The sequence below is a fragment of the Elephantulus edwardii genome, unplaced genomic scaffold, assembly GCF_000299155.1.
Source record: "Elephantulus edwardii isolate Elephantulus edwardi_28Jun2011 unplaced genomic scaffold, EleEdw1.0 scaffold00023, whole genome shotgun sequence".
In the NCBI taxonomy this organism is placed as follows: domain Eukaryota; kingdom Metazoa; phylum Chordata; class Mammalia; order Macroscelidea; family Macroscelididae; genus Elephantulus; species Elephantulus edwardii.
This window is the reverse complement of record NW_006399773.1, coordinates 10,722,177-10,729,697: the sequence shown is the minus strand read 5'-3', so window position 1 is coordinate 10,729,697 and position 7,521 is coordinate 10,722,177.

The window sequence follows — 7,521 nt, the reverse complement described above, 5'->3', positions numbered from 1 at the left end:
ACATCAAACACAACCCCAAAAAAGCATGACCTCAAAACCTTCCCTTACGTGCCCATCAGGACTTCCATCGAGATGCAGCAAACAGCCAAACTCCCTCCTCCCCACCCAAGTTAGCTAGTAATTAAAAAAATCATTGTTCCTATGTGCTACGTAGTAGTTTGGTGCTTCCTCAAAAAAAGCTAATCATAGAAATACCTTATGACTCAGCTATTCCACTGCTTGGAATATACCCCAAGAAACTGAAAACTGAAGCATAAATGGAGGCTTGTACACCAATATTCATAGCAGCATTATTCACCATCGCAAGAGCATAAAAACAGTCCAGATGTCCAATCAAAATTTAATGGATTGAGAAATCATGGTACACTCACACGATGGAATATATCGTTGTTGTTGTTGTTATGTGCCATAGAGTCGCTTGTGACTCATAGCGACCCTATGTACAACAGCCCTAAACTCTGCTCTGTTCTGTGTCAATCGCACTGCCTCTGACACAGGCATTCCGATTACCCCATTAACGCAATCAATCTACCTCATAGAGATTCTTGCCCTCCTGCGCTGTCCCTACACCCTCCCAAGCATGATGTCCCTCTCCAAGGACCTGTACCTCCTTACAACATGTCCAAAGTACGTCAGATGAAGCCCCAGAATCCTTGCCTCCAAGGCGTAGCCTGGTTTAACCCTCTCCAGAATGAATCTGTTTGTTTTCTTGGAAGTCCATGGTACATTCAATACTCTTCTTCAGCACCACAGCTCAAAGGCATCAATTCTCCTTCTATCCTCCCTAGTCATTGTCCAACTCTCTGATGCACAACAAGTGATTGCAAAGACAATGGCCTGTATCAGACGCACCTTAGTCTACAGAGACACACTGTTGCTCTTGAGTACTTTAGAGAGGTCCCTAACAGCAGACTTTCCCATCGCAATACGTTTTTTGATCTCCTGGCTGCTGGTGCCAAGAGTGTTGACCGTGGAGCCGAGCAAACTAAAGCTGTGAACAATCTCAATCTCTTCGCCATCCATCCTGATGCTGCCAATTGGTCCAGTGGTGAGAATCTTTGTCTTCTTGACATTGAGCCTCAGTCCATACTGAAGGCTGCAGTCCTTCTACTAGGTATTGATTTACTCTAAACAAGAGGCTTCTAGCCCACAGCTCACTGTTAAATCCTGCAAGATTTACTATAGATCCAATAATTTTAAGAAAGCACATACTTTGAGGGATACAAAAATAACATAAGGATGATATCTTATAAATTGCTCAATTTTAGTAGTCTCTGGACTATGGTTTCTATGTTGAGTTCTGGTGGCCTAGTAGTGGTCAGAAGCTGCACTGAATTACCACAAGTATGTGGTTCAAATCCACAAATTACTATATGGCAGAATGATGGGCAGTCTCCTTCTGTGAGATTTCCTACTTCAGACAAATTGCTTGAAAGTCAGCTATGGAATGCTTCTGACTTTACAACAACAGACCATCAAATTATTATTCTTTCATTTTTTTTATCTTAAATAAGATTTAATTGTGATTTTACAAACACAGAGAAGTTAGATTTTCATTCATTCAATATTGTACATTTTATCTCCTCTTTTTTCTTTCCCCTCTCCCAATTAACTTTTTAAAAAATATATATTTATTCATTGTTACAGAATTACCGACCCACCTCCTCAGTCCTCTTTGCAATATTATACCTTTTAATTTGTGATGGAGTTTCACCATCTTTGCTTCTAAGAATATTTCTGTACTTCTTCCAGACAAATTTACTTGTTCCTTTGGAAGTCCATGTTCTTCTCCACGACCACAATTCAAAAGTACCCATTCTTCCTTTAAGAATTACTCATAAAATGCAAATATTACTCATAAGATACAAATATTTGTACAATATGTTTATTAAGATATTGTCTTTATAGAATGACTTCTTAAAGATTTACTGGACAAGGTGACCTTTTAATTAATATTGGTTTAACTGATATGATGAGAATTATGACATGAATTATTCAGCCCATACACAGGTTCGACAATGTTTGTTCTTCTGATGAATATACAGGCCTTTTCTTCATTTAAAGTTACTGAAAATTTTTGAGAAGCATTAATTGTTATTTGAGTCTCACTGTAAATCTCAAACTGAAGCTCATTACTGTTGAGTTGGAACTAAGTCATATCTGACTGTTCAGCAGATTTTTTTGAAGTCTGTAAATTACACATGATTTTTCCTATGGAGCTGGTGGTGGATTTGAACTAATTGCTTTTAGGTTAGTACAACTCCTTGTAGACTAAGCTATCAGTAATTAGTATTTTCTGCATAGCAATGATTTCTTAGTTTTATTTCTTTTCTCTGACTCTTATTTCTTCTCTACTGCATTTTTTAATATCTCATACAATATTGCTTCTGACAAGTGATTCACATCACAATAGAGGAGCTAATAACCATGAAATATGTTTTTCCTAAAACTTAGCCCATCACTGGAAGCAATTTGATTTTACTGTATCATTGTGAGATGGCTTTTGAAAATCCAGTTATAGCATGGCAATGTGAAACACATTAAGATGCTGTAATACTTTCAAGAAGAATATTGTATATACTATAAATTAGTAATTTATATAGTATCACCTTTATCCTAAGTCAAGAATACATATTTATGGAGATTAAGGTGTGAGAAGGGAAGAGGAGCCTCTTATGACTATTTTTGCATATGCTGTCTCCACTCACATCCCAAGAATGGAAACTGAGTGCTTTGTTGATGTAGATGTTCTAATAACAAAACAAGAAATACTTTCACCACAGATTAGTTCTGAGGCAATTACTATGTGGTGGTCAAATTTACCTTCTACAGTGACTGACAGGATAAAAAACAAAATATTATGTTGGCAAATATGTCCATTTCATAGAGCTATCATAGCAAATTATCACAATCTAAACGGCATCAAAACTAGCCAAACCCAATGTCCTTGTTTTTTTGACTCACTAACCTAGTAGGCCAAGGTAGAATTACCTCATTAAATATCCTTAAATCATTTTGGAAGCAGACGGCTGTATCTTTCTTTGTCAGAGATATTGGTGAGTTTTAAAGGCTGACTTTTCATTAGCAATGGAGTGTGTTAACCACTGTCATTAGAGCTCCTTAGTAAATGACTTACCTTAAATGTGTTCTCATTACAATGTTGAAAGAGTTTCTTTTTTATTGATGATATGAGGGAAATTTTATTTCACCCATCTCTCTACCCTTCTGGTTGTTGTTATGAAATTCCCAATCAGAACTGACTCTAGCAGGAGTTCAGAGGATATAAACTGCATGGGAGGATATTGCCCTTTCTTCTGTGGAGTGGCTGATGGATTTGAACCACATGATTTTGGTTTGGTAATGAAATGCTTTACCACTAAGTCACTGTTGTTTCTAGGTTAGGTGCACTCGAGTAGCGTATGACTTACTAACCTTAGGAACAAAAGATCTGATCTTTGTCCTATCCTGAGCTGCCATCATCATCATCTCTGACACACTTAAGCCCATTTCTGTATCCGTTGTGTCAACCTATGCGTTTGAAAGTCTTCCTATTTTCTACTGAACCTCCACTTTCCCAAGTATGATATCCTTTTCCAAGGAATTGCTTTTTCTATCAACATGTCCAAATTAGGTGAAATGAAGTTTTACCATCCTTGTCTTTAAGGAAAACTCTGCGCTTTTCCTAAGATGTATCTGTTTGATTTTTATTTTACAATCCCTGGGATATTTAGTAGTCTTCTCTAAAATCACATTTAAAAGAAAACAATTCTTCTCTTATGCTTGTTCATTTTCCAATTCTCAGATGCATAACAAGTGATTGAAATGCTTGGCCTTAATCAAGTTCACCTCAGTTTTCAAACTAATATGTAGAGATCCATACAGTGGACTTGTCCCAAACAATATAGCTCCTAATCTCCCAACTGATGATATTCTGGATCCAAGTAAGATGAAATCATTATTCATCTGTCATAATGTTTTATCTTCCCAGTGGTGAGGATTTTTTACTTTTTTATGTTAGGGTGTAATCTGTATTGGAAGCTGTAGTTTTTGATCTCCTGTAGTAAGTATTTCAAGTCCTCCTCACTGTCAGCAAACAGGATGGTGTCATCTGCATAGCCCTGGTTGTTGATGAGTCTTTCTCCAATCCTAACCCCGTATTCTTCTTCTTAGGGTACAGATATTGAATGATTTGTACAGAGTACAAATTGATCAGATATGAGACAATTGAGACCTCAATTTCTGCTTAAAATGTTAGAATTTTCACACTACAACTCTGAGACCTCCATCTTTGTGAAAGTTGTTATGTACCATTGGAACCAAATCAGAGCTGACTTGTCAGTCAGTTTTAAGAGGCAGTTAAATGCGTAAAAGTTGATTGTGAATCTTAATTCCATGGAGTAGTGAGAGAGTCACACCACATGCCTTTGAGTTGACAGCACAATTTCATACTACTAGACCATCAGAGCTCCAAGGTTTAAAATCTCCTCTCTCCATCTTTGACTCCAACATCTCCATCTTGTGGCTCTCAGACTTTGTGCCAAGCACTAGCACCAAAGATCCAGCTAATGCAGACTTATGTTTATTGTTGTGTTGTTCACAATAACAAAAATATGGAAACAATAAAATTGCCCATCAACAAACAAATGGATAAAGATGCTGTGGTATATTCCACAATGGAATACTATACAGCACTGAAAAACAATGAACTAATAAAATATTATACACAATGGGTGACACTGGAGGAAATTATACTGACTGAAATATCTAAGTTATAGAAGGACAAATACCGCATAATGCCACTGTTATAAACCAGGACTGACATGGAGGTTGGAGGGAAGCTAAGAAAAGAGGGAATTAATACTATACACTGCATTGAAACAGATGAGGGAAAGAAGTTTAAAAGGAATATATGATTAGTAGCATTTGCATAACAGTAACCGAGAATAAAAGCTGCATAGCAAAGTGGACTGGGCGTGGGGGTGGGGAGGAAATTGTACAACCCCCCCCCTTTTTTTTCCAAGAGGAAAGTGAACTGCATGGGAGAGCATAGGAACGAAAAGGTACAACAATGAATGAACAGAAATCCAAGTTCTCTATAAACTTTCATTAAAATTAAATTAAAAAAAAATAAGGAGCAGAGTAAGATTAGATATGGCATCAGCCATCTAATAATAGCCTTCAGTATTGTAAATGAACACAGCAAAAATATATAATAAAAAATGGGTGCAAGGTCCCAAGTAGACTTTCAGGGAAAGTGTTAGAGAGTTGGGTATACAGATAGTTATCTCCCAATAAAATAGTTTGCAATGCCACTAAAAATGATATTTTAATAACATAAACATTGTTTCTGTGTTCCTAATTATAATATCATTGTTAGTGTACACTTACCAAATACTTACTGTGAACTAGAAAGTATTCTAAAAAATCTATAAATTAGTATATTCAAACTTGAGCACAACTCTAAGAGGTAGAGAGTGGTCCTGTTCTCCCACATTTTGGTAGCCTAGATTGGTCCCTGATGAAGTGATAAATCAAGTTAATAACTCAAAAGAGTTAATGTCAGCAATTACAAAAATGTAGCAAAATTTATGGTTATTAAGTTACAAAACTTTTCTCTATTTGCTATGTAAAGATAATTCTTTATGATCAGGTCATAGAGTTTGCTGAAAGAATCAACACAATATGGGAATACTTTAAGGCATTGGAAGAAGGATTGTTATAGAATTTCAGTGATTTAGTCTTACATAACTTACCTAGGAAATTTCAGCCTAAAATTAAATATTTCCCATATACATATTAACATTAAATTCTGTAGCTCATCTTCTAAAATGTATACTCTTGTTGAAAGAGTCTGGGTTAGATGTAACCAAGTTAGAATCAGTGAGTTAGAAATAGGGGCCAGAGAGTCCGTCTCTGCTTTACTGTACAGACTGTCAGTTTACTTTACTGGGGTAATGTCTACATTGCTTTAGAAGTTGTTTGTGGAAACTACAGTATGAGTGTTTCAAATGCCCATGGTGGACAGGGTTCAGCAGAGTTTATAGATTAAGAGAGACTAGGAAGCAGGCTTAGCTATCTGTTTCTGATATAATAAGTCTCTGAAAAAATTGGAAAAAAATAGTTGTAGAGTATTACTTTAGAAAAAGTAAACGATCTCCTGTACTATTTCTTCCTTATTAAATACCTTGGTAAAGAAGCATTCAAGAAAGTATAAAAACAAACTTATATTTTATAAAATCTTCTTTTCATCTTATATATTGAGTAAAATCTGTAAATTGGGTTTCACTAAATTGAAGTCCCTTTGAAGAGTGGTAAATAACTTTCACTAGTACAGTATTAACGTCAATGTGCTTATAACAGATGATATAAAACTAGCAATTACTGGTTGATGGTTTTATATTTCTGAAATTTCTTATAGCTTTAAAAGAGCAAACTGGCTAATTTTTAAAGAGAAGATTCATTTTTCAGAGAAAAATTCTGAAATAAAAATGAGCCTACTTGCAATTTATATTGAAGTTAGTATGAAAAAATAGAAATAAAGATCAAGTTTCTTAATTTCGTATAATCTTTTGGATAGAACACTAAAAAATGGTGAAAGTGTTGATAAAACTGAATATATACAAAATTATACTTTTCAGTCTTTTCACTTATTCACTGCCATCCAGTTGAAATCAACTCAGAGCTGACCCTCCGGTGAGCTTTCAGAGGCTGGAAGTTATATGGGAGGAGATTGCCCATTTTGTCTCCTGTGGAACAGCTGCTTGATCCCCAACATCTGTTTTTGATTGGCAACACAACTTCCTACACACTGGGCCACTACAGCCTCTTTCAACAAGGATTACTATATATTAACTTAACTGATATATTTTGTATTATTTCCATGTGTGTGCTTGCCTGTGGGAATCCATGCATTGCCATGTAAAAGGTGCTCCATGGCTTGGAAATTAACTCAGGTTAAAAAAATGATAACTCTGTCCATCATGTGATCAAATTACAAAGCTCTTTCAATTATATAAAAAAATTGAATTTGTCATAGGTGATTTTTGCAATTTTCTCTGGCATTTTATTTTTAATACATGAGGAAATACAAGTGCAAAAAAGAATTTATCCAAATTTATAGAGTAGAATACTAGTGACTTGGGGGTTCTTATTCACTACCTTATTTTTTAGACTGTAAGAACCATTCCATTATTCACCCTGCAGCTATTTTCAAATCACTACCATGGGAGAGATGGCTCATCTTTGTCTCAGGCTTTAGCTGGTTAAGTTGAACCATTTACCCCTTGGGTAGACACCACAGCACCTTATCATTAGTGGAGTACAACTCAAAATGGCCCTATGAACACTTGATCTGAACTTTATCCTAGTCTGTGTCATCCTCACCATATTTCAACAGACGTTGCCCTGGATGTGCTCACTAAGTCGTGCCAAGAAATCTGGAGAACAGCCAGCTGGCCCACTGACTGAAAAAGATCGATATTTGTTCCCATTCCAAAGAAAGGTGACCCAACAGAGAGTGGA